Source organism: Pristiophorus japonicus, chromosome 5 (genome assembly GCF_044704955.1).
Source record: "Pristiophorus japonicus isolate sPriJap1 chromosome 5, sPriJap1.hap1, whole genome shotgun sequence".
Lineage (NCBI taxonomy): Eukaryota > Metazoa > Chordata > Chondrichthyes > Pristiophoridae > Pristiophorus > Pristiophorus japonicus.
This window is the reverse complement of record NC_091981.1, coordinates 93,563,159-93,590,332: the sequence shown is the minus strand read 5'-3', so window position 1 is coordinate 93,590,332 and position 27,174 is coordinate 93,563,159.

The window sequence follows — 27,174 nt, the reverse complement described above, 5'->3', positions numbered from 1 at the left end:
GTTTTCTGTTTTGAAGAGGATACCTTCACTCTTGAACAGAACCTTCCAAACTTGGTGTTGAATCTAAACTCATTCAAGGCTCATCCTGAGGAACATTTTCCTCCATGGAATTTCCTTGATTTTCAACTCACTCTAACTTCAGGCTCTTTGTTTTCCCGACTTGGACTCAGACATTCATTCTGATTCTCTTCTGGATTTGTTTCCAGTACATTGGATTTAGGATTTGCTGCTGGTATATCAAAACTATCTGATGAGTCAGAAATAATTGAATCATTCCCACCTTCAACTCCTTCCATGTCTGTAGGTAAAATATGATCAATATGAACAAACCTAACTTGTCCATTATCAAACATCTTTACCAAATATGTGCGAGAACCACATATTTTCACTACTCTTCCTGATAACCACTTTAACCATTTATGGTGATGGTTCTTCACTCTCACCTACTGGTTTAATTTCACACTTCTCTCTTTTACTCTACCTCTATCATGATTCTCTTTCTGTCTTAATTGTGCCTCTTCTACGACTGTGCCAAATTTGGTTTAAACAACAAGAATCTGGTTCGTGGCTGTTGTTTGAGAAACAACTCTGCTGGTGTTCTATCTGTAGTTGTATGAGGAGTATTTCGATATGTAATCAAAAAATTAGCCAATTTGTGATCCAATGACAACTGTCATTTCCTTGGATTTGGATCTAACATTTGTTTTATGAGGGTACGTTTTACAATTTGTACAGTGCGCTCTGCTGCACCATTCGAAGCAGGATGGTATGGTGGAACCTTGGTATGTTTCACACCATTTTTGCTTGTGAATTGTGCAAATTCTTCTGAATGAAATTTTGGTCCATTATCCAAAACAATCTCTTCAGGGAGGCCAAATGAAGAAAATAATTTTCCTAAAATGTCCACTGTTTTACTTGTTGTTATTTTCCATATTGGAAACACCTCAACCCACTTCGAATGGCTATCAATCACAATGAACAATTGTTGTCATTCTAACTCAGCAAAATCAATATGTAGCCTTTGCCACAATCTGGGAGGCCATTTCCATGGCTGTAATGGTACTGGTGGTGGTTGCTTGCTTACCGATTGACATGTCGTACACAGACTGATGATGTACTCTATATCTTTATTAAGACCTAGCCACCATAAATATCTGCGTGCAAAACTCTTGGTCAAGCACATTCCCAGGTGCTGGTCATGGAGGTATCCTCATAATTTGGACCTGAATTTATTTGGTATAACCACTCTTGCACCCCACATGATACAATCTTTATCGACTGATAATTCATTCCTACGAATGAAGAATGGATGTGTATCTTTATCTGTTACCTGGTTTGGCCATTCATTTGCAATATACTCATACACCTTTGACATCACTGGGTCATGTTTGGTTGCTCTACCAATCTCTTCAGCTGTGACTGGCAGTTCATCAATGTATGAAAAATAAAACACTTCTTCCCTATCGGGTGTAACTTGTGATGGGGAAGGCAATCTAGACATTGCATCAGCATTACTATGATCAGCTGGTCGTCTGTATTCAATATCATATACATATGCTGACAAAATCAAAGCCCATCTCTGCATTCAGGCTGCAGCTAATGTTGGAACTGGGGACTTTGGATGGAGGATTGCTGTTAGGGGCTTATCATCCGTAACGATGGTAAACTTACGACCATACAAGTATTTGTGAAACTTCTTGACCCCAAAAATTAATGCCAAAGCTTCCCTTTCAATTTGCGCATAATTACTCTCACTGGCACTGAGAGTGCGTGAAGCAAAAGCAATTTGTCTCGCCTCCCCACTACGTGATACATGAGAGATTACTGCCCCAACTCCATATGGAGAGGCATTACATGTTAGCTTAATCTCCTTAGATATGTCATAGTGAACTAACATGGTGCTCTCTACCAATTTTCTTTTACACTCCTTGAATGCTATATTGCATTCTTTTGACCACTCCCAATGGACCTGTTTTTTCAAAAGTTCATTCAGTGGATGTAATACTGTAGTCAAATTTGGTAGGAACTTCTCATAATTGTTCAAAAGACCCAAGAATGAACAAAGTTCAGTGACATTCCTGGGAGTGGGTGCATTTCTAATTGCATCCAATTTTTCCATGGTTGGATGTAACCCATCTTTGTCTACTCTGTACCCTAAGTACTCCACTGAGTTGTTAAATAACTCACACTTACGAGCAGACACTCGTACTCTGTGCTTCTCTAGCCGTTTGAGGACTTCATTCAATATGTTGTTATGAATTTGCCTATTTGGTGCTGAAATTAGTATGTCATCCAAATAACATACTACCCCTTCAATACCTTGCAAAATCTGGTTCATCACCCCTTGGAATATGGCAGGGGTGGAAGACACTCCTAACGGTAGCCTATTAAATTGATATAGGCCTAGATGAGTATTTATAGTCAAACATGACTTGGACTCCTCATCTAGTTCAAGTTGGAAGTAGGCATTCGTAAGATCCAGTTTTGAGAAGATCTGACCACCTATCAGTGTTGTGAACAAATCTTCTATATTCGGCAATGTATTAGGGACATTACCCTCTAGAACCTGGTTTACGGTTACTTTATAATCACCACACAATCTTACCTTACCATCGGACTTAGGTACAACAACAATGGGTGTAGCCCAATTACATCGATCTATCTTACAAATAATGTTCTCAGTCTCTAGTCTTTTGAGTTCTTGCTCAACTTTCTCCTTAAGTGCATATGGTATGGAACGTGGCTTGTAGTAAACCGATCTAGCGTCCTTCTGTACCCTGACACTCGGCTTGAAGCCTTGGATCGGACTGCCCGTTTCGCAGAACACCTTCGGATACTTCTTGATAACCTCATCCGTTGATGAAAATCTCGCTTCCACACGGAAAATCTCACTCCAATCCAGCTTCAGTGAGCTCAACCAATTTCTTCCTAGTAAGGAAGACTTGTCTCCTTTCACTACTATTAGAGGCAAGTTCTGAAATTGATCTTTATATTTCACCAGTACGGTGATACGACCTACCACAGGAATTTTCTCTTCCGAGTAGCCTCGCAGCTCTATCATGGATTTCTCCAGTTGAAAATCAGGCAATTTGTCACGATATAGTGACTCCGGTACTACACTCATGGATGCACCCATGTCAATTTCCATTGGTATCTTGAATCCCGCAACATCTATGTGGATTTTGATACTTTCTGAATCGCTGTCTGTTAACCTTGTGCACCTGATGACGTGTAACTCTAACATCTCCTCGTCCTGTTGTTGTTCTTCCATGCTATGTAGTCTCTTGGGATTTCTACTCATAGCTTTGAACACTGGAAGGAGCTTTGGAAGGTGGTTTACCCTCCAGTTGGCATGCGTTCGCAAGATGCCCAGTCTTCCTGCAGAAGAAACACTCTGCCTTCACGTATGGACAACTTTGAGCAATGTCTTGTCCCAGGCACCTATAGCATGACTTCGACGCTCTGTTAGAATTTCCAGTTTCTGAGACTTTGGGCCCCCATCATCTTCTACTTTGAACCTGCAGGTGATTTACCTCGGTTGACTGACGACCGTAATTATTATTTAATTCTCGGGAATATTGTTTGGCCATGCCCATCGACCTCGCTGTCTGACAAGCAATCTCAAAAGTCAAATCATCCGTCGTCAATAACTTCCTCTGATCGCATCATTTTTCACCCCACAAACAAAACAATCCCGTAATGCTCGATTTTGAAAGTTTCCAAAATGACAGTGCATCGATAGCTTTTTTAATGCAATGATGTAATCACTGATACAATCATCAGCCTTTTGATTCCGAATCCAGAAACGATAGCTTTCAGCAATTTCTAATAGTTATAGTGCTGCTCCAGCTTCGTTAAAATCTCTTTTTAAGTGTTGTGTCCTTTGGCTCGTCAGGCACAATCAGATTTACAAGGGTTTCGTACAATGCCGGACCTGCCTCCGATAAGAAGATCGCTTTCTTATGTTCCAACACAGCCCGGTTCTGGACTGCATTGTCTAGAACTTTGATTATGTTATTTGCAGTGAAGTACATTTCTAGCTGATCCAGATATGCTTTAAAACATTCCCGGTCGTGTCTATATTCCCCCAAATGTCTGATTATGCCTGCCATTTTAATCTCTAGCTGTTCACACCATGTGCTGTATTTTACCTCGGATTTTTGTAGCTTTTTCCAAAGACAGAAACTTCCAAAGTCTCTCTGTCAGCTGGCTGAATCCTTCCCCAACAAAATTTAAGCTTTAAACCATCCGAAAAATCCCATCTCACCGCCAAATGTGATATCTTCACAGAACATAGCACACACAGTTCCTAACATGGCAGGCAGCTCTCTCGGAAGCCTGGTTCTGTTTATTATTAACTTTGCAATGGCAGTGCACAATACGTCCACATCCATAGTGTGGAGCTACAAACATTACAAGCTTACAGACATTACAATTGATTATTTCATCTGCCCCGTGATGCACTTTAAAGATCTCAATCAATTAAAGGATCCATAGTTTCCTTGAATAGTATGTTGCGGAACCAACCAGGGAGCAGGCTATCTTAGATCTGGCACTGTGCAATGAGACAGGATTAATAAAGGATCTCCTCATAAAGGATCCTCTAGGAATGAGTGACCATAATATGGTTGAATTTCAAATTCAGTTGGAGGGTGAGAAAGTTGGATCTCAAACCAGTGTCCTCAGCTTAAATAAAGGTGACTACAAAGGTATGAAGGCAGAGTTGGCTAAAGTGGACTGGGAAAATAGACTAAAATATGGGACGGTTGATGAGCAGTGGCAGACATTTAAGGAGATATTTCATAACTCGCAAGAAAAATATATTCCAGTGAGAAGGAAAGACTGTAAGAGAAGAGATAACCATCCGTGGCTAACTAAGGAAATAAGGGATGGTATCAAATTGAAAACAAGGGCACATAATGTGGCCAAGACGAGTGGGAGGCCAGAGGATTGGGAAACTTTTAAAAGCCAGCAAAGAATGACTAAAAAAATAATAAAGGCAGGGAAGATAGATTATGAAAGTAAACTAGCATGAAATATAAAAACAGATCGTAAGCATTTCTGCAGGTACATAAAAAAGAAAAGACTGGCTAAAGTAAATGTTGGTCCCCTGGAGGATGAGACTGGGGAATTAATAATGGGATACAGGAAAATGGCAGAAATGTTGAACAAATATTTTGTATCAGTCTTCACGGTAGAAGACACTAAAAACAACCCAATAGTGAATAATCAAGGGGCTATAGGGAGGGAGGAGCTTAATACAGGAAATTCGTTTATCCGGATATGAATGTAACGGAAAACCCGTCATAATGGAATTTAAAATAATTATTACACATGTGAATATCTCGCTCACTTCAACTATCGCAAACGTGAACAGGTTGCTCAATTACACATAAATGGACTTCTTTCTCACTTTTCAACTGTCACACGCATTGAAAACAGTTCAAGCAGTCGGGTGTACAATTTAAACTGTTTTGTGACAGCACTAAAAGGAAACGAAAAATATTGAGCATTCAGCAGACATTAGAAATTATAAAGAAGTCTGAAGCTGGCAGAAGCGTGTGCACTCTGATGGACGAATATGAAGTTGAATCATCAACAATTTATGATTTCAAGAAGCAAAAGAAAGATTTAGAAAATTTCACCGATGCTTCTGAATCTTGCGTCAAGGCAATGTCCTGCAAGAATTTGAGAAAGTCAACGCTTGACAAACTAGACCAAGTGCTTTATGAATGGTTTTCTTTGAAACGGTCTGAAGGTGTGGCAATTTCAGGGCCAATGATTACAGCAAAGGGCAAGGACTTCAAGATGAGATGAATCTAACTGAAGAGTGCATTTTTTCACAAGGCTGGCTCACACGACTTAAGCATCGCCACGGCATTCGCCAGCTGGATGTGTCAGCCGAAAAAAAATCAGCAGACAATGAGGCCGCACAGAATTATTCAAGAACATTTGCTGAAATGGTGCAGGAAATGAAATTGACTGCGGATCAAATATATACCGCCGATGAGATGGCTTACTTTGGAGGTGTTTGCCAACTGCTACGTTGGCTGCAGCAGGGGAGAAGGAAGCTGTAGGCTTTAAAATGAATAAGGAGAGGTTAACAATCTTGAATTGTGCCTATGCCTCTGGAGAACATAGACTTCCACTTTTCGTGATTGGTTGGCAAATCAAGGAAACCACGTGCTTTAAAAGGAATTGTTCATTTACCAGTTAGCTATAAGGCTCAGAAAAGTGCTTGGATGGACAAGGATATATTCATGGAATGGTTTTCAACAGAATTCGTCCCCCAAGCTCGAGAAAACATGAAGAAAATAGGTAAAACTAATGGAAAGTGTGTGCTGCTTCTGGATAATTGCAGAGCACACCCACATGAGTCAAAATTTGTATCCAGTTGTGGCAACATCTTTGCATGCTATTTGCTCCCCAATGTGACCTTGCTCATTCAACCTATGGATCAGGGTGTCATACAAAATTTCAAGTGCCACAATAGGAATAACTTCATGTGCAAATTGATTAATAGCGATCAATCAATCTCTGATTTCCAGAGAGCATACAATATTAAAGATGCCATCTATGCATGCTCGCTGGCATGGAGAGAAGTAAAAAACGCGACATTAAAGAGGTGTTGGCGCAAATTGTGCCCCAATGTCATATTCGAAGACAGTGCGTCTGATGTCGACGAATTCAAAGGTTTTTATGTACGGGCTAATAAAAAACAGGCTGGAAAAGAAATGTGGAGATTGCACTCGAAACAACACAATTAAATCCCTTGCAGAAGATGACATTGTTAAGTGGATAGATATTGACATCGAAACAGATGTAACACTAACTTACACTGATGAGGAACTTATCGGTATAGTCACCAATAAAGACAAATCTGACGAAGGGATGAGCGATTCAGACAATGAAATTGAAGAAAAACAAAAAAAGGCTTGGACACGCGCTGAATAAGCAATGAAATATGTTGTTGGTTTTTTTGAGGAGAATTCTCATTTTCCTGCTCACGAGGTTCTGCAAAATCATATCATCTACAACATTTTAATTAAGAAGAAAATGAATTAATTTAAACAAGCAGATATAAGATCGCTATTTTAAAAATCAATTTCAGTTTTAACAGAATAAAATAATTTTTAATTTTGAAACATTATGAATCAATTTTCATTTATTTTATTATGTTCACGTTCAAATAATATGAACTAAATCTTCGTGGGTGGTTCTATCACCTTCAAATATTAGCTTTAAAATGTAAAGTCGCTCTATCGGAGAATTTGTTTACCCGGAATTGTCAAATCCCCGAGCGATCCGGATAAACGAGAGTTTCCTGTACAATCACTATCACAAAAGAAGTAGTACTCGGTAAAATAATGGGACTAAAGGCGGACACGTCCCCTGTACCTGATGGCTTACATCCTGGGGTCTTAAAAGAAGTGACTGCAGAGATAGTGGATGCATTGGTTGTAATCTACAAAATTCCCTGGATTCTGGGGAGGTCCCAGCGGATTGGAAAACCGCAAATGTAATGCCCCTATTTAAAAAAGGAGGCCGACAAAAAGCAGGAAACTGTGGACCAGTTAGCCTAACATCGTTGGGAAAATGCTGGAGTCCATTATTAAGGAAGCAGTAGCAGGACATTTAGAAAAGCATAATTGAATCAAGCAGAGTCAACATAGTTTTATGAAAGGGATATCATGTTTGACAAATTTGCTGGAGTTCTTTGAGGATGTAACGAGCAGGGTGGATAAGGGGGAACCAGTGGATGTGGTGTATTTGGATTTTCAGAAGGCATTTGATAAGGTGCCACATAAAAGGTTACTGCACAAGATAAAAGTTTATGGGGTTGGGGATAATATATTAGCATGGATAGAGGATTGGCTAACTAACAGAAAACAGAGAGTCGGAAAAAATGGTCATTTTCCGGTTGGCAAACAGTAACTAGTGGGGTGCTGCAGTGATCGGTGCTGGGTCCTGAACTATTTACAATCTATATTAATGACTTGGATGAAGGGACCGAGTGTAATGTAGCCAAGTTTGCTGATGATACAATGCTGGGTGGGAAAGCAAATTGTGAGGAGGACACAAAAAAATATGCAAAGGGATATAGACAGACTAAGTGAGTGGGCAAAAATTTGGCAGATGGAGTATAAGGTGGGAAATTTGCAGTTATCCAGGAAAAATAGAAAAGAAAATTATAATTTAAATGGAGAAAAATTGCAAAGTGCTGCAGTAAAGAGGGACCTAGGGGTCCTTGTGCATGAAACACAAAAAGTTAGTATGCAGGTACTGCAAGTAATCAGGAAGGCAAATGGAATGTTGGCCTTTATTGCAAGGGGGATGGAGTATAAAAGCAGAGAAGTCCTGCTACAACTGTACAGGGTATTGGTGAGGCCACACCTGGAGTACTGCATACAATTTTGGTCTCTATATTTAAGGAAGGATATACTTTCATTGGAGGATGTTTAGAGAAAGTTCACCAGGTTGATTCCGGAGATGAGGGGTTTGACTTATGAAGATCGGTTGAGTAGGTTGGGCCTATACTCATTGGAGTTCAGAAGAATGAAAGGTGATCTTATCGAAACATATAAGATAATGAGGGGGCGCGACAAGGTGGGTGCTGAGAGGATATTTCTACTCATAAGAAAAACTAAAACTAGGGGACATTGGCCTGGAAATCCTGGCCTCCCCGGGTCCGTACTGAGTGTCTATTGATCCGGGAAGACATTGCAAAAGCCGGTTTTCAGCGCACAATGCACATGCGCTGAAAACTGGCTTTTCCGATTTGTCAAGCTGGAGCTTGACAGATCCAACGCATATCAGGTGCGAGGACATTTGCGAGGGCAAGATTGCGGTATTTACCCATATCTTGCCCAGCAAATGTCTCAAAATTCTTGCGCCTGATAAGTGTAAAAGTTTAAAAACATACAAAAATAAAATTAAATTAAATTTAAAAAACACATTATTTTTTAAAAACCTTGCTCACTACATTACATTTATTTGTAACCATAATTTAAAAAACTTAAAAAAAAATTGGGAATAAAAATGTTCTCTAAGATATTTATTAACTTTAATTTCAATTAATTTTAATTATGTGAGGTGTGTTTTTTATTTTTTATTACGTGTTTCGTGTCTTTGTTTTTTTTCCTCATTAATAGCAATGAGAACTCATAGATACAGAGTTCTCATTGTGGAATACTGATTGGCTGAGCAGTCACACATGACTGCACCTTCTGCGTGGGAACCTGGAGGACGGGAGTGCGCTTCACAGTGCGGGAAGAGAAGGTTTCCCCACTGGAATTACAGGCTCCTCCTGGACCACCAGGTAAATTCGTAGAAATGTTTCAGGTCAAAGCCTCTGACCGGAATTTCAGCCCCATAGTCTCAGAATAAAGGGCTGCCCATTTAAAACTGAGATGAGGAGGAATTTATTTTCTCAGATGGTTGTAAATTTATGAAATTATCTGCCCCAGAGAGCTGTGGAGGCTGAGTCATTGAATATATTTAAGGTGCAGATAGACAGATTTTTGAGAGATAAGGGAATAAAGGGTTATGGGGAGCAGGCAGGGAAGTGGAACCGAGTCCATGATCAGATCAGCCATGATCTTATTAAATAGCGGAGCAGGCTCGAGGGGCTATGTGGCCTACTCCTGCTCCTATTTCTTATCTTCTTATTTATAGTTCTCTTGTTCTTTCTCAATTTTATATGCTCGTTTACCTTTAACACACAATTAATGACTTAATTGATGATTTGCTTTGTGTGCAGTGTCACAATATACTTGTGATTGATTTATTAACTGCTCAAAATATGAGGCTTCAGTAAATATGGAAAATCTATGGTAAATACCTTAATAACCATTTCCCATAAATTACTAAATGGACATTGTTATCACGGAAAAATGATTCTGTCCAATTAGGTACTGTTCCATAATAATGCAATAGGTTGGTAGGAAGACAATGTTGTTTTCATTGAAACTGAGATTTCTCAGTGTTGGGGAATGAAACATTGTCTCACTTTTCATTTCAATTGCCAACATCAAGCACTTCCACTTTGAGTTTAGAACAGGTTAATCCCAATTACAGCAGAGCATTTCCAACTACCCCAGTGCGATATTTGCATGTTGCACTCTTGATCTTGCAGACTGAGATTGCCTGTTGAATACCAATTCTTCTTCTTAGGCAGTCCATCGTATCGAGGATAACTTGCTTCCACACCAAAAAAGGATAAGTCCACAGGTATTTCAATAAAGGACCTGACATTCCAGGTCCCGAACTGCATATTGAAGAGTGGAAGATGCCTGTGCGTGGATTTTTTTAATGTGTGGTGGCCGTTACACACCGGCCACCACACGGGCTTGACAGAGCTAGTCTTGATCCAGTGGTAAGGATTAACCAAGACGACTGGAGACCAGCTCTGCTCAACATCCAGGGCTATTCAACATTGAGGAAGGATAGACAGAAAGGAAAAGGAGGCGGGGTGGCCTTGCCGGTTAAAGAGGAAATTAATGCAACAGTAAGGAGGAACATTAGCTTGGATGATGTGAAATCAGTATGGGTGGAGATGCGGAATACCAAAGGGCAGAAAACATTAAATGGGAGTTGTGTACAGCCCACCAACCAGTAGTAGTGAGGTTGGGGACAGCATCAAACAAGAAATAAGGGATGTGTGCAATAAAGGTGCAGCAGTTATCATGGGCGATGTTACTCTACATATTGACTGGGCTAACCAAACTGGTAGCAATGCGATGGAGGAGGATTTCCTGGAGTGTATTAGGGATGGTTTTCTCGACCAATATGTCGAGGAATCAACTAGAGAGCTGGCCATCCTAGACTGGGTGATGTGCAATAAGAAAGGACTAATTAGCAATCTTGTTGTGTGAGGCCCCTTGGGACCATAATATGGTAGAATTCTTTATTAAGATGGAGACACAGTTAATTCAGAAACTAGGGTTCTGAACTTAAGGAAAGGTAACTTTGACGGTATGAGGCGTGAATTGGCTAGAATAGACTGGCAAATGATACTTAAAGGGTTGACGGTGGATAAGCAATGGCAAACATTTAAGGATCACATGGATGAACTTCAACAATTGTACATCCCTGTCTGGAGTAAAAGTAAAACGGGGAAGGTGGCTCAACCGTGGCTAACAAGGGTAATTAAGGATAGTGTTAAATCCAAGGAAGAGGCATATGATTTAGCCAGAAAAGTCAACAAACCTGAGGACTGGGAGAAATTTAGAATTCAGCAGAAGAGGACAAAAGGTTTAATTAAGAGGGGGAAAATAGAATATGAGAGGAAGCTTGCCGGGAACATAAAAACTGACTGCAAAAGCTTCTATAGATATGTGAAGAGAAAAAGATTAATGAAGACAAATGTAGGTCCCTTGCAGTCGGATTCAGGTGAATTTATAATGGGGAACAAAGAAATGGCAGACCAATTGAACAAATACTTTGGTTCTGTCTTCACGAAGGAAGACACAAATAACCTTCCGGAAGTACTAGGGGACAGAGTGTCTAGTGAGAAGGAGGAACTGAAGGATATCCTTATTAGGCAGGAAATTGTGTTAGGGAAATTGATGGGATTGAAGGCCGATAAATCCCCGGGGCCTGATAGTCTGCATCCCAGAGTACTTAAGGAAGTGGCCTAGAAATAGTGGATGCATTGGCGATCATTTTCCAACAGTCTATTGACTCTGGGTCAGTTCCTATGCACTGGAGGGTAGCTAATGTAACACCACTTTTTAAAAAAGGAGGGAGAGAGAAAACGGGAAATTATAGACTGGTTAGCCTGACATCAGTAGTGGGGAATGTTGGAATCAATCATTAAGGATGAAATAGCAGCGCATTTGGAAAGCAGTGACAAGATCGGTCCAAGTCAGCATGGATTTATGAAAGGGAAATCCTGCTTGACGAATCTTCTGGAATTTTTTTGAGGATGTAACTAGCAGAGTGGACAAGGGAGAACCAGTGGATGTGGTGTATTTTGACTTTCAAAAGGCTTTTGACAAGGTCCCACACAAGAGATTGGTGTGCAAAATCAAAGCACATGGTATTGGGGGTAATGTACTGACGTGGATAGAGAACTGGTTGGCAGACAGGAAGCAGAGAGTCGGGATAAACGGGTCCTTTTCAGAATGGCAGGCAGTGACTAGTGGGGTGCCGCAAGGCTCAGTGCTGGGATCCCAGCTCTTTACAATATACAATGATTTAGATAAAGGAATTGAGTGTAATATCTCCAAGTTTGCAGATGACACTAAACTGGGTGGCGGTGTGAGCTGTGAGGAGGATGCTAAGAGGCTGCAGGGTGACTTGGACAGGTTAGGTGAGTGGGCAAATGCATGGCAGATGCAGTATAATGTGGATAAATGTGAGTTTTTCCACTTTGAGAGCAAAAACACTAAGGCAGAATATTATCTGAATGGTGGCAGATTAGGAAAAGGGGAGGTGCAACGAGACCTGGGTGTCGTGGTTCATCAGTCATTGAAAGTTGGCATGCAGGTACAGCAGACGGTGAAGAAGGCAAATGGTATGTTGGCCTTCATAGCTAGGGGATTTGAGTATAGGAACAGGGAGGTCTTACTGCAGTTGTACAGGGCCTTGGTGAGACCTCACCTGGAATATTGTGTTCAGTTTTGGTCTCCTAATCTGAGGAAGGACGTACTTGCTATTGAGGGAGTGCAGCGAAGGTTCACCAGACTGATTCCAGGGCTGGCTGGACTGACATATGAGGAGAGACTGGATCAACTTGGTTTTTATATACTGGAGTTTAGAAGGATGAGAGGGGATCTCATAGAAACATACAAGATTCTGACGGGACTGGACAGGTTAGATGTGGGAAGAATGTTCCCGATGTTGGGGAAGTCCAGAACCAGTGGACACAGTCATAGGATAAGGGATAAGCCATTTAGGACTGAGATGAGGAGAAACTTCTTTACTCAGAGAGTTGTTAACTTGTGGAATTCCCTGCCGCAGAGAGTTGTTGATGCCAGTTCATTGGATATATTCAAAAGGGAGTTAGATGTGGTCCTTAAGGCTAAAGGAATCAAGGGGTGTGGAGAGAAAGCAGGAAAGGGGTACTGAGGGAATGATCAGCCATGATCTTATTGAATGGTGGTGCAGGCTCGAAGGGCCAAATGGCCTATTCCTGCACCTATTTTCTATGTTTCTATGTTTCTATGCTGCACAGACTAGTGCGCACACATATCGCAGTGTGGGCTGGCCCGTGCTGCCCCTGGGCCCTCGCCTCTTCTGGGCCCCAAACTCACACCTCTCCTGGGCCCTGATCACGTCGTTCTGAAATCTCTGGCCGCTCCTTCGCCCCGACCTCGCCGCTCCTCTGCTGCTTGCCACCTCTCTTGCTGTATCTGCCCATGCTCCAATCAGCGACCTTGATTTTGGTGACGTCCAATCCAGTTGCCCTTCTCCAAGTCATTACCCTCCTGCACCAACTCCCTGAAGTGGCATGCCTCATTACTGAGTTGTGAGGCAGCTTGTGGCTCTGTTTTGTTTTTATTCGAAATAGATTTAAACTGCCTAAACTCATTTTATTTCGAATGTTTCTAGCCAGTATTCGATCGATTCCAAGCTAGATTTAAAAGGGTGGTATTTTTAACCAACTGTGCCGTTTATTCCCATTTTCATTCATTTCTTTAATAAAACAATTCAATATAAACATCATTGTTTTGTTATTATTGGATTATTTTATATATTCTGTCCTCATAAAAATGAAAACCATATATTCCGAGCTGCATCCTTATCAACATCATGTTAAGTATCCTAGGTCATCATTCATAGAACCATAGAATTTTATGGCACAGAAGGAGGCCATTTGACTGGTCAGGGGATAAAGCGAGCGCCGTCGGTGGCGGGTCAGTGGGAAAATATTTTTGTTCCACAACGGATCAGAGCTTCGCTGTCATAAGAACAGGAGAAATAGGAGCAGAAGAAGGCCATTTGGCTCCTCGAGCCTGCTCCGCCATTCAATAAGATCATGGCTGATCTGATCCTGGCCTCAACTCCACTTCCCTACCCGCTCCCCATAACCCTTGACTCCCTTATCATTCAAAAATCTGTCTAGCACCACCTTAATTATATTCAATGACCCAGCCTCCACTGTTCTCTGGGGTAGAGATTTCTACAGGTTCACGACCCTCTGAGAAGAAATTCCTCCTTATCTCTGTTTTAAATGGGCGACCCCTTATTCTGAAACAATGCCCCCTAGTTCTAGATTCCCCCACGAGGGGAAACAACCTCTCTGCATCTACCCTGTCAAGCCCCCTCTTATTCTTATATGTTTCTATAAGATCACCTCTCATTCTTCTAAACTCCAATGAGTATAGGCCCAACCTGCTCAACCTTTCTTCATAAGACAAGCCCTTCATCTCTGGAATCAACCTAGTGAACCTTCTCTGAACTGCCTTGAATGCAAATATATCCCTCCTTAAATAAAGAGACCAAAACTGTACGCAGTACTCTAGGTGTGATCTCACCAACATCCTGTACGGTTGTATCAGGACTTCCCTACTTTTATACTCCATCCCCCTTTCGATAAAGGTCAACATTCCATTTGCCTTCCAAATTACTTGCTGTACCTGCATGCTAACTTTTTGTGTTTCATGTACAAGGACCTCCAGGTCCCTCTGTATCGCAACATTTTGTAACCTCTCTTCATTTAAACCTGCCGCCTCGTGCCTTTCCCAAATGTCGGGTCTATCAGCACTGAGCAGACCCGACATACAGCGATCAGGGAGGCAGCTTAGGTCATTAAGACCTTGTTAACAGAGAATTAACAACAATTTTGAGCTTACCTTCAGAGATTATCGGGTTGCTCATGGGCTTCACGCTGCTCGGGGATCACACCAGGTAAGCAGATCGGGAGATGAATGGCCATGGAATCATCTTGTTACTTGACAGCTGCAAATGTGCTATAAAAGCTCCCATCTCACAGCTGTTCACTTTTCAAGCTCAGAAGTTGTTGCTTACTGCATTTGAAAGACAGATTGGAGTTTATGCAGGTTGCAAGTGGAGCAAACTCTCTTTCCAATGCCAGCTCATTGGAACAACCTCTCTCACCATTGCAGATTATCACCAGCAGCACCAGGCACACCAGCAGCACAAACAACAACACCAACCTTCTCCGCAATTGCTGCCCAGCGATGGCCTCACCATGGACAGATTTACTTCACTTGAGGCTGTATACCCTGGCTTCCACATGATCCTCCAGGTTGGCACCACCCCACACCAACACCATGAACTATGCCTACAATGCCCAGGCTATCCCTTTCACACTCATCACCATTGTAGGGGGTACCGTTATGTCTCACCATTCACTGCAACTCACTAAGCCACTTACAAATGTTCACACAAAAATGTCCAAGAATGCAAAGTGTTGAAAATATAGATTTCAATGTTTGACAGCACATTAACAGAAATTTCACATGAACATTGGCTAAAACACACAAGTGCCTACACTTGCATATTGTTAGTTGGTATGATTGGACAAGGATGAGGGTGAGTGTGAGGGGTGGCTAGTGAGATGGGGAAGTGATAATGCAGATAAAAAGCAACGGGTGGAGATGCAAGGTAAGTTGGTGTGAGTAAGGATGTGCAGGAGTAGGGTAGGGAAGGCAGAGTGATGGGGGATGTGATGAGTGGCACATCAGGATGAGGTTGAGTGTGGCTTTGTTATAACATTTTGCGATCGACTGAGAGTATTGAAACGTTTGCGGCACTGCACCCAGGTCCTCCTGACTGTATCCCTGCTTGTGCTCTCCTTTGCAATATGCAACCAAGCTGTGTTGATCTCCTGGGGAGGTCTCTTCCGCCCATGGGAAGGGAAGAGGATCTCCCTGTGTGTTGTGATTCCTTCCATAAGCATGTGGAGGGGGGTCATGGGAGAGCCTGGGTGCAGCCCTGCATCTCTGTGTAGTGCTTGTCAGTGTTTGCAGCACTTTGCGCATGGTACCTTTAAGGAAACCGGCTGATGATGCATCATCAAATGATGTCATCAGACCGCTTCCTTCAATTGGCCATGAAACAAGCCCAATCAGGGGAAAATTATTTTGGACAGTGGGCTGGAGTCAGCAGCGAGGCCGGGACCCGCCACCGACGTCGCCTGCCACAGACCTGCTGAGGTTCGTAAAATCCAGTTATTTATAGTTTTTAATGTGATTTACACTTTTCTATAGAAACATAGATACATAGAAAATAGGTGCAGGAGTAGGCCATTCAGCCCTTCGAGCCTGCACCACCATTCAATAAGATCATGGCTGATCGTACTCCTTTCCTGCTTTCTCTCCAAACCCCTTGATCCCTTTAGCCATAAGGGCCATACCTAACTCCCTCTTGAATATATCCAATGAATTGGCATCAACAACTGTCTGCGGTAGGGAATTCCACAGGTTAACAACTTTCTGAGTGAAGAAGTTTCTCCTCATCTCAGTCCTAAATGGCTTACTCCTTATCCTTAGACTATGTCCCCTGGTTCTGGACTTCCCCAACATCGGGAACATTCTTCCTGCATCTAACCTGTCCAGTCCCGTCAGAATTTTATATGTTTCTATGAGATCCCTTCTCATCCTTCTAAACTCAAGTGAATACAGGCCCAGTCGATCCAGTCTCTGTCAGTCCTGCCATCCCGGGAATCAGTCTGGTGAGCCTTCGCTGCACTCACTCAATAGCAAGAACGTCCTTCCTCAGATTAGGAGACCAAAACTGAATACAATATTCCAGGTGAGGCCTCACTAAGTCCCTGTACAACTGCAGTAAGACCTCCCTGCTCCTATACTCAAATCCCCTAGCTATGAAGGCCAACATACCATTTGCCTTCTTCACGGCCTGCTGTACCTGCATGCCAACTTTCAATGACTGATGTACCATGACACCCAGGTCTCGTTGCACCTCCCCTTTTCCTAATCTGCCACCATTCAGATAATATTCTGCCTTCGTGTTTTTGCCATCAAAGTGGATAACCTCACATTTATCCACATTATATTGCATCTGCCATGCGTTTGCCCATTCACCTCACCTGTCCAAGTCAACCTGCAGCCTCTTAGCATCCTCCTCACAGTTCACACCACCACCCAACTTAGTGTCATCTGCAAACTTGGAGATATTACACTCAATTCCTTCATCTAAATCATTAATGTATATTGTAAATAGCTGGGGTCCCAGCACTGAGCCCTGCGGCACCCCACTAGTCACTGCCTGCCATTCTGAAAAGGATCCGTTTATCCCAACTCTTTGCTTCCTGTCTGCCAACCAGTTCTCTATCCACACCTGTACATTACCCCCAATACCATGTGCTTTAATTTTGCACACTAATCTCTTGTGTGGGAGCTTGTCAAAAGCCTTTTGAAAGTCCAAATGCACCACATCTACTGGTTCTCCCTTGTCCACTCTACCAGTTACATCCTCAAAAAAAGTTACATCCTCAAAAAATTTGTCAAGCAGGATTTCCCTTTCATAAATCCATGCTGACTTGGACTGACCCCGTCACTGCTTTCCAAATGCGCTGCTTTTTCATCTTTAATAATTGATTCCAACATTTTTCCCACTACTGATGTCAAGCTAACCAGTCTATAATTACCCGCTTTCTCTCTCCCTCCTTTCTTAAAAAGTGGTGTTACATTAGCTACCCTCCAGTCCATAGGAACTGATCTAGAATCGATAGATTATTGGAAAATGATCACTAATGCATCCACTATTTCTAGGGCCACTTCCTTAAGTACTCTGGGATGCAGACTATCAGGCCCATGGAATTTATCAGCCTTCAATCCCATCAATTTCCCCATCACAATTTCCTGCCTAATAACGATTTCCTTCAGTTCCTCCTTCTCAGTAGACCCTCAGTCCCCTCCTATTTCCAGAAGGAAATGCATTAAATGAAACAGATAATACAGTTAACAGATAAAATGCATTAAATGAAAGAGATAATACAGTTTGGTTTTTGGTTAACTATATAATATTCCACATTGCAACAGTGACTACATTCCAAAAATAATTCCTTGGCTGTAAAGCTCTTTGAGACGTCCGGTGGTCATGAAAGGTGCTATGCAAATGCAAGTCTTTCTTTCTCTTTATAATATTAACATAACATTTTTAAGGAAAAATTAGTTTGGTTAATGATTTTACATATATAAATGAAAATAAAATTAAAATGGTTTGTACCACTACAATAACACTAGGCCTGAGCAATGCCCAGAAGCATAAAATGAATACCATAACAGGTCGGCCTGGAGTTTCCTCCACATTTGTGTCCAGATACAAATGTATTCTTGGCGCAAACAAATTATGTGGCTGAAAAGATTGCAGAATGTTGGGTGCACTTGAGTTGCGTTTAACAGCAATATGCCCAAATCTTCTCAATCTTTTCGGTCTGCCCATTAAAGCTTCTGTCCAACCGAATCTCCACCCACAAAACTGGCCTCGCCCCTAACTCTCCAATGTGAGTATCCTCCAATTGCACTTGTTCAGGGGAGGGGGCATCTTTGAACATTGCATCCAGATTTTCAGGCACAGCAGGAAAGAAAGTCATTTTTAGGTCTTTTAATTCCAATTTTTTGAGCATTTTAAAATATATTTATCCTTACTGAGACCTGTTCTGTATTATCTGTTTCATTTAATGCATCTTTTTAGTAAAGTACAAGTCACATTTAAATTGATACACTAGCCTGATTACAGGTTCTTAAAAATGCTATGTCTGATGTGCATGAATGACTCAAAGAAGGAATATACTGATGTGACTTTGGCATTTCCTTGGGCCCTGACTGTTTCCATTGGCTTCTGCTGATTTATGCCAGTTTATGCCTATCCTGAGTTTGAATATATTCTAATGAGATTGGGAGGACACTTGGACATTTTTAGCTTGTGCTCGCAGAAGAAACTCCAGGCTGTGATAGTTTACCAAAATCTTCTCAAGTGTATGAGATTTCAGGACTTCTGCACTTCATAAGCAACAATATCATTGTGTGTCACAAATATGGCACTCGATACATATCTCCCTATCCACCAATGATCACCTTCTATTCTCTGCAGTCTCCTTAACTGCAATTTCAAAATTGCTTCCAGTTCACTGAATCACCAACTCGAGGCATGAAGCACAAGCAATAATGTGAACTTCACTATGAAATTACTTCAAAAATGTGATGATGCCACAAAGAAATATCCCATTAAAAAAGTTAAAGTACAGTTTGATTTTTGCTATCTTTCTGAAATTTACATCTGAAAGTGTTACGATTAATGCCTGGATGAGCATTCAGAGAATATTAATTTGATTTAAATACTGTAATATTCAAATGAGTGCTCAAGAATTGTTAAATTAAGCAAACCTTTAGGATTTAAATTAAAGATACAGTTATAATGGCCCTGAAATTGTGGCCTCTGCGGATCCGAACGGAGTTCCTATGGTCCCGGGAAGGCATTGGAAATGTCGGTTTCCAGCGCATAATGCGCATGTGCTGGAAACCAGCATTTCCGATCTGTCAAGTTTCTGGCTTGACAGATAGCCGCATCTCGAGAGCGAGGACACATGTCGGTGGAAATTTCCGATATTTATGCTTACAAATGTCCTCAAAAATCTTGCGTCTGAAAAAGCAGGCCCAAGTGTTTTAAAAAACACAAAAACATATAAAAATAAAGTTATTAAAACATAATTTATCATTAAAAATCCTCCCCACAACAGTAAGTTTATTTTAAAAAACGTTTTTTAAAAATCGGGAAATTATTTTTTTTTTAAAGACATTAATAACTTTAATTTAAATGAATATAGTGTAATTATTTTCCTTTTTTATTAAGGTTTTGGATGTTTGGGGCTGTGTTTTGGGTGTTTTGGGTCTATCACAATCATAGTAATAGGAGTTTACGACCCTGCGGAATTCCTATTACTATGATACTTTACCTGATTGGCTGCCCAGAGCCACGTGACTCCAGCTCGAAGCCTACGCACGCGCCAACATGCACACGCTGCGAATCGCAGTCGAAGGAGGCCTCAGCATCGTAAACCTCAGCATCGTAAAGTCCAACATGGACACCAACTTAATATAGGTGCGTATTTTTTCTCTAAAATGCCCGCGGGAGGGCGAAAACGGAATTTCAGGCCATTGATTGCAATGATCATTTTTCTTACAGTGCCAAATGAAGGTTGGAATTATCTAGCAATTCTAACCTGAGAAAGTGTGGGATCTTCTTTATGATGTGCCCTCTATTGTCTTAACATCTCTACTTTAAGTAATTATCAACAGTAATTTTCCAAATACACCAAATAAAACATTTATTTGTTGTTTAGTCATTATCTAATTACCAGCTGTTCATTAAATGACTTTATTAATCAAGTTTCAACCTGTTCTCAAACTGGCCATCAGTTACTTGAAAAGCCTGATCACTGGATCATTGGTGTCTAGAAGAAACTATTAAGCAAAGAACTGGATACAGCAAGTTTAAGCCATGGAGCATGCAAACAATGAATTGCTCATGTCAGTTTAAATAACTTTTACTTGTACAAATCTCAAGGTTTATGGCCTAGATGTTGGTGAAAGAATCAAGAGTAAATAGACAATATTTTTAAAGTGTTACAATGCACTCTTGTTAACCCATGATTTTTCTGTTTAACACTCGCACATGGACCATCCATTGAGATGTCAGGATCACTAACGCTGACTTGGTCTACTAAATAGACACTAGGGTAGAAATTAGTTTAAGCCCATTTTGAGGCGGAGAGGGCGCCAATCTTGGAATGTACGTGGACGCAACTAAGACCCCAAATCGGTTCCCCAGTTTCATTTAAATAGAATAGGTAGGCTCACAATGTTCATTGGCAGACCTCTTAATGATGGGGTATCAATATCGCATGTTGCTGAAGCCGTTTAAAGACAGACAAACTTCTGAAAGAGAGATGCACTTTGGCTGCAGGCAACTGTGACAAAGAAGAAGTGGAGGAATAAGATGAAGAAGGGCACAGGGAAACAGAGGATGCAGAGTGAAAAGTATTCTGCCAGCATTTAGTGGCAGTGGTAAGCAGAGAGAGATGAGTGGCTTCTGAAAGCAGCAGCAATTTGTCATGCATAGTGTGTGAGGGTGAGATTTAAACGAGAAGGGAACGAGGGAAAGATGGGGGAAACCCTGTGGGACTTCAACCTATCCAGTCGCCATACTTCCAACGTGCCCCCTGTCCACAATATTGTTCTTCCAGTGGGCACAGTTCTTGATGAACGGTGTCACTCCTCCTGTGACAATGGCAGGCAGAGTAGAAGCTGCAAGGCGCCCCCGTTTTTCTAACACTGCATTCTCTCCTCACAATTATTTCCCTCTCCCCCTCACACCAGTGGCATCTTTCACACACCAGCAATATTATTGTACCCTGACATGCACCTCCTCAAAGCATCTCACGACACTAATACTAAAACTCTTGATTATTTTCTTGCAGGACAAGCTCACATGCAATAAGAGGGAGCAGGCAGTCGGTATGGCGACTGGATAGGTTGAAGTCCCACAGGGTTTCCCCCATCTTTCCCTCGTTCCCTTCTCGCTTAAATCTCACCCTCACACACTATGCATGACAAATTGCTGCTGCTTTCAGAAGCCACTCATCTCTCTCTGCTTACCACTGCCACTAAATGCTGGCAGAATACTTTTCACACTGCATCCTCTGTTTCCCTGTGCCCTTCTTCATCTTATTTCTCCACTTCTTCTTCCCCTTGAAGCTCCAAGCCAACTCCCCTTTCCATGGCAAAATTGTGGAGCATATAGCAAACGACAATCAATCTAGATACTTGCTCTGGTCTGGACTGAAGGATTCCTCCTGAGCTGTCCAGACAGAGGAACCTTTGTTTCAAGATGCTTGCTCTGTGAGAACCCTGGTTATTGCATGGCCTGATTGTATCAGCGCTCCACATCTGTGCCCATGTTTCTGAAGGAGTCACAAGCCAGTTGGTGAGGGGATAATCCTTGTCCCCCAGCAGCCAGTCTGCCACTGGATGGAACATAGACCATATTGAGGACATGACTACTGTTGGGAAATCATTCATAGACTTGAATGACCTGCTGCCTGTGGTCACAAATAAATTGTAAGTAGAGTGAATGGAAGCCCTCCCTATTACAAATTAATGGTGGTTCGTGATGGGGAACACATAAAGCTACATGTGTATAGTCTATGGCGCACAACAGCTGCATAAATCCAGCAATGTAGGCAAATCACAGGCACTTTTCTCCAGCTTGTCAGTCTCAATGGGGAGGCTTCTGATTTGTTGGTGCCTCAAAAACAGTGCATCAGTTACCTGCCTGAGTGTCGAATGAACTGTAAACTGACTGATGTTACTAATGTCATCCTGAAGCTGTTTGGAAGGAGTCAGAGGCATAAAAGTTCAGAGCCATGGGGTCCTCCACTGGACTCATAAGAACATAAGAAATAGAAATAGGCCCCTCGAGCCTGCTCTGCCATTTAATACAATCATGGCTGATTCGATCATGGACTCAGGTCCACTTCCCTGCCCGCTCCCCATAACCCCTTATCCTCTTATCGTTTAAGAAACTTGTCCATTTCTGGCTTAAATTTATTCAATGTCCAGACTTCCACAGCTCTCTGAGGCAGTGAATTCTACAGATTTACAACCCTCTGAGAGAAGAAATTCCTCCTCATCTTAGTTTTAAATGGGCGGCCCCTTATTCTAAGATTATGCCCCCTAATTCTTGTCTCTCCTATCAGTGGGAACATCCTCTCTGCATCCACCCTGTCAAGCCCCCTCATAATCTTATACACTTCGATAGGATCACCTCTCATTCTTCTGAATTCCAATGAGTAGAGGCCCAACCTATTGAACCTTTCCTCATAAGTCAACCCCCTCATCTCCGGAATCAACCGAGTGAACCTTCTCTGAACTGCCTCCAAAGCAAATACTGTATATCCTTTCTTAAATATGGAAACCAAAACTGCACACAGTATTCCAGGTGTGGCCTCACCAATACCCTGTATAACTGTAGCAAGACTTCCCTGCTTTTATACTCCATTCCCTTTGCAATAAAGGCCAAGATTCCATTGGCCTTCCTGATCACTTGCTGTACCTGCATACTATCCTTTTGTGTTTCATGCACAAGTACCCCCAGGTCTCGCTGTACTGTAGCACTTTGCAATTTTTCTCCGTTTAGATAATAACTTGCTCTTCGATTTTTTCTGCCAAAGTGTATAGCCTCACACATTCCAACATTATACTTCATCTGCCAAATTTTTGCCCACTCACTAAGCCTGTCTATGTCCTATTGCAGGTTTTTGGTGTCCTCCTCACACGTTGCTTTTCCTCCCATCTTTGTATCGTCAGCAAACTTGGCTATGTTATATTTGGTCCCTTCATCCAAGTCGTTAATATAGATTGTTAATAGTTGGGATCCGAGCACTAATCCCTGCAGCACCCCACTAGTTACTGATTGCCAACCTGAGAATGAACCATTTATCCCAACTCTCTGTTTTCTGTTAGTTAGCCAATCCTCTATCCATGCTAATATATTACCCCCAACCTCGTGAAATTTTATCTTGTGCAGTAACCTTTTATGTGGCACCTTGTCAAATGCCTTCTGGAAGTCGAAATACACCACATCCACTGGTTCCCCTATATCCACCCTGTTCATTACATCCTTAAAGAATTCCAGCAAATTTGTCAAACATGACTTCTCATTCATAAATCCATGCTGACTCTGCCTGACTGAATTATGTTTTTCCAAATGTCCTGCTACTGCTTCTTTAATAATGAACTCCAACATTTTCCCAACGACAGATGTTAAGCTAACTGGTCTACAGTTTCCTGCTTTTTGTCTGCCTCCTTTTTTAAATAGGGGCGTTACATTTGCAGTTTTCCAATCTGCTGGGACCTCCCCAGAATCCAGGGAATGTTGGTAAATTACAAACAATGCATCCACAATCCCTGCCGCTACTTCTCTTAAGACCTTAGGATGCAAGTCATCAAGTCCAGGGGATTTATCCGCCTTTAGTCCCATTATCTTACTGAGTACCACCTCATTAGTATTGTGATTGTGTTAAGTTCTTCCTCCCCTATAGACCCTTGACTATCCACTGTTGGGATGTTTTTATTGTCCTCTACTGTAAAGGCTGATACAAAATATTTGTTCAGAGCTTCTGCCGTCTCCATATTCCCCATCACTAATTCCGTGGTCTCGTCCACTAAGGGACCAAAATTTCCTTTAGCCACTCTTTTCCTTTTTATATACCTGTAGAAACTCTTGCTATCTGTTTTTATATTTTGTGCTAGTTTGTTTTCGTAGTCTATCTTCCCTTTCTTAATCATTTTTTTAGTCGTTCTTTGCTGGCTTTTAAAAGCTTCCCAATTTGCTGTCCTCCCACTAGTTTTGGCCACTTTGTATGTCCTTGTTTTTAATTGGATACCATCCTTTATTTCTTTAGTTAGCCACAGATGGCTATCTTTTCTTTTACACCCTTTCTCCTCGTTGGAATATATCTTTCTTGAGAGTTATGAAATATCTCCTTAAAAGTACACCACTGTTCATCAACCGTTCTACACTTTAATCTATTTCTCCAATTCAATATCGTAGTGAATATTGTAGTGAAGGCTGCTCCCACCATGGTTTGCTGGGTGGGTTTGGGAAGTGATAGGAAGGCACACCTGGGCACCAATTTTTCAAAAGGGTCCTGGTTGAGGTGCAGGACCCTTATTAACATGTTGTAATGATGCCTGTATTTCATAGAAACCTGGAATCATACAGCACTGAAGAAGGCCATTCATCCCATCATGCCTGTGCTGGCTCTTTGAAAAAGCTATCCAATTAGTCCCACTCTCTGCTCTTTCCCCGTAGCCCTGCAATTTTCTCCCCTTCAAATATTTATCCAACACCTGTTTGAAAGTTCCGACTGAATCTGCTTCCAGCACCTTATCAGGCAGTACATTCCAGATCACAGCAACTCATTGTGTAAAAAAAATCTCCTCATCTCACCTCTGGTTCTTTTGCTTCAGGTGGTCCCAAATGACACCTAACAAGCGCTCTAACCAATTTGGCACTGTGCACAATTCTGGCGTGGGACATTGCGCTGTAAAATTGGTGCCCATTTCAGACCCGTGAAATAGGCGAAACGCATACCAATTTCTCCCCCTGTGTTTAAACTCTTAAATTATTAAGAGGGAGCCCAGGACTGCAATCCTCTTGACTATGAATTTTTCGAGGAGGTAACCAGGAGGGTCGATGAAGGCAAAGCGTATGATATAATGTTATGGATTTTAGCAAAGCTTTTGATAAGGTCCCACATGGCATAGAAACATAGAAACATAGAAAATAGGTGCAGGAGTAGGCCATTCGGCCCTTCTAGCCTGCACCGCCATTCAATGAGTTCATGGCTGAACATTCAACTTCAGTACCCCATTCCTGCTTTCTCGCCATACCCCTTGATCCCCCTAGTAGTAAGGACCTCATCTAACTCCTTTTTGAATATATTTAGTAAATTGGCCTCAACAACTTTCTGTGGTAGAGAATTCCACAGGTTCACCACTCTCTGGGTGAAGAAGTTCCTCCGCATCTCGGTCCTAAATGGCTTACCCCTTATCCTTAGACTGTGACCTCTGGTTCTGGACTTCCCCAACATTGGGAACATTCTTCCTGCATCTAACCTGTCTAACCCCGTCAGAATTTTATATGTTTCTATGAGGTCCCCTCTCATTCTTCTGAACTCCAGTGAATACAAGCCCAGTTGATCCAGTCTTTCTTGATAGGTCAGTCCCGCCATCCCGGGAATCAGTCTGGTGAACCTTCGCTGCACTCCCTCAATAGCAAGAATGTCCTTCCTCAGGTTAGGAGACCAAAACTGTACACAATACTCCAGGTGTGGCCTCACCAATGCCCTGTACAACTGTAGCAACGCCTCCCTGCTCCTGTACTCAAATCCCCTTGCTATGAAGGCCAACATGCCATTTGCTTTCTTAACCGCCTGCTGCACCTGCATGCCAACCTTCAATGACTGATGTACCATGACACCCAGGTCTCTTTGCACCTCCCCTTTTCCTAATCTGTCACCATTCAGATAATAGTCTGTCTCTCTGTTTTTACCACCAAAGTGGATAACCTCACATTTATCCACATTATACTTCATCTGCCATGCATTTGCCCACTCACCTAACCTATCCAAGTCGCTCTGCAGCCTCACAGCATCCTCCTCGCAGCTCACACTGCCACCCAACTTAGTGTCATCCGCAAATTTGGAGATACTACATTTAATCCCCTCATCTAAATCATTAATGTACAGTGTAAACAGCTGGGGCCCCAGCACAGAACCTTGCGGTACCCCACTAGTCACTGCCTGCCATTCTGAAAAGTACCCATTTACTCCTACTCTTTGCTTCCTGTCTGACAACCAGTTCTCAATCCATGTCAGTACACTACCCCCAATCCCATGTGCTCTAACTTTGCACATCAATCTCTTGTGTGGGACCTTGTCGAACGCCTTCTGAAAGTCCAAATATACCACATCAACTGGTTCTCCCTTATCCACTCTACTGGAAACATCCTCAAAAAATTCCAGAAGATTTGTCAAGCATGATTTCCCTTTCACAAATCCATGCTGACTTGGACCTATCATGTCACCTCTTTCCAAATGCACTGCTATGACATCCTTAATAATTGATTCCATCATTTTACCCACTACCGATGTCAGGCTGACCGGTCTATAATTCCCTGTTTTCTCTCTCCCTCCTTTTTTAAAAAGTGGGGTTACATTGGCTACCCTCCACTCCATAGGAACTGATCCAGAGTCAATGGAATGTTGGAAAATGACTGTCAACGCATCCACTATTTCCAAGTCCACCTCCTTAAGTACTCTGGGATGCAGTCCATCAGGCCCTGGGGATTTATCGGCCTTCAATCCCATCAATTTCCCCAACACAATTTCCCGGCTAATAAGGATTTCCCTCAGTTCCTCCTCCTTACTAGACCCCCCGACCCCTTTTATAACCGGAAGGTTGTTCGTGTCCTCCTTCGTGAATACCGAACCAAAGTACTTGTTCAATTGGTCCGCCATTTCTTTGTTCCCCGTTATGACTTCCCCTGATTCTGACTGCAGAGGACCTACGTTTGTCTTTACTAACCTTTTTCTCTTTACATATCTATAGAAACTTTTGCAATCCGTCTTAATGTTCCCTGCAAGCTTCTTCTCATACTCCATTTTTCCTGCCCTAA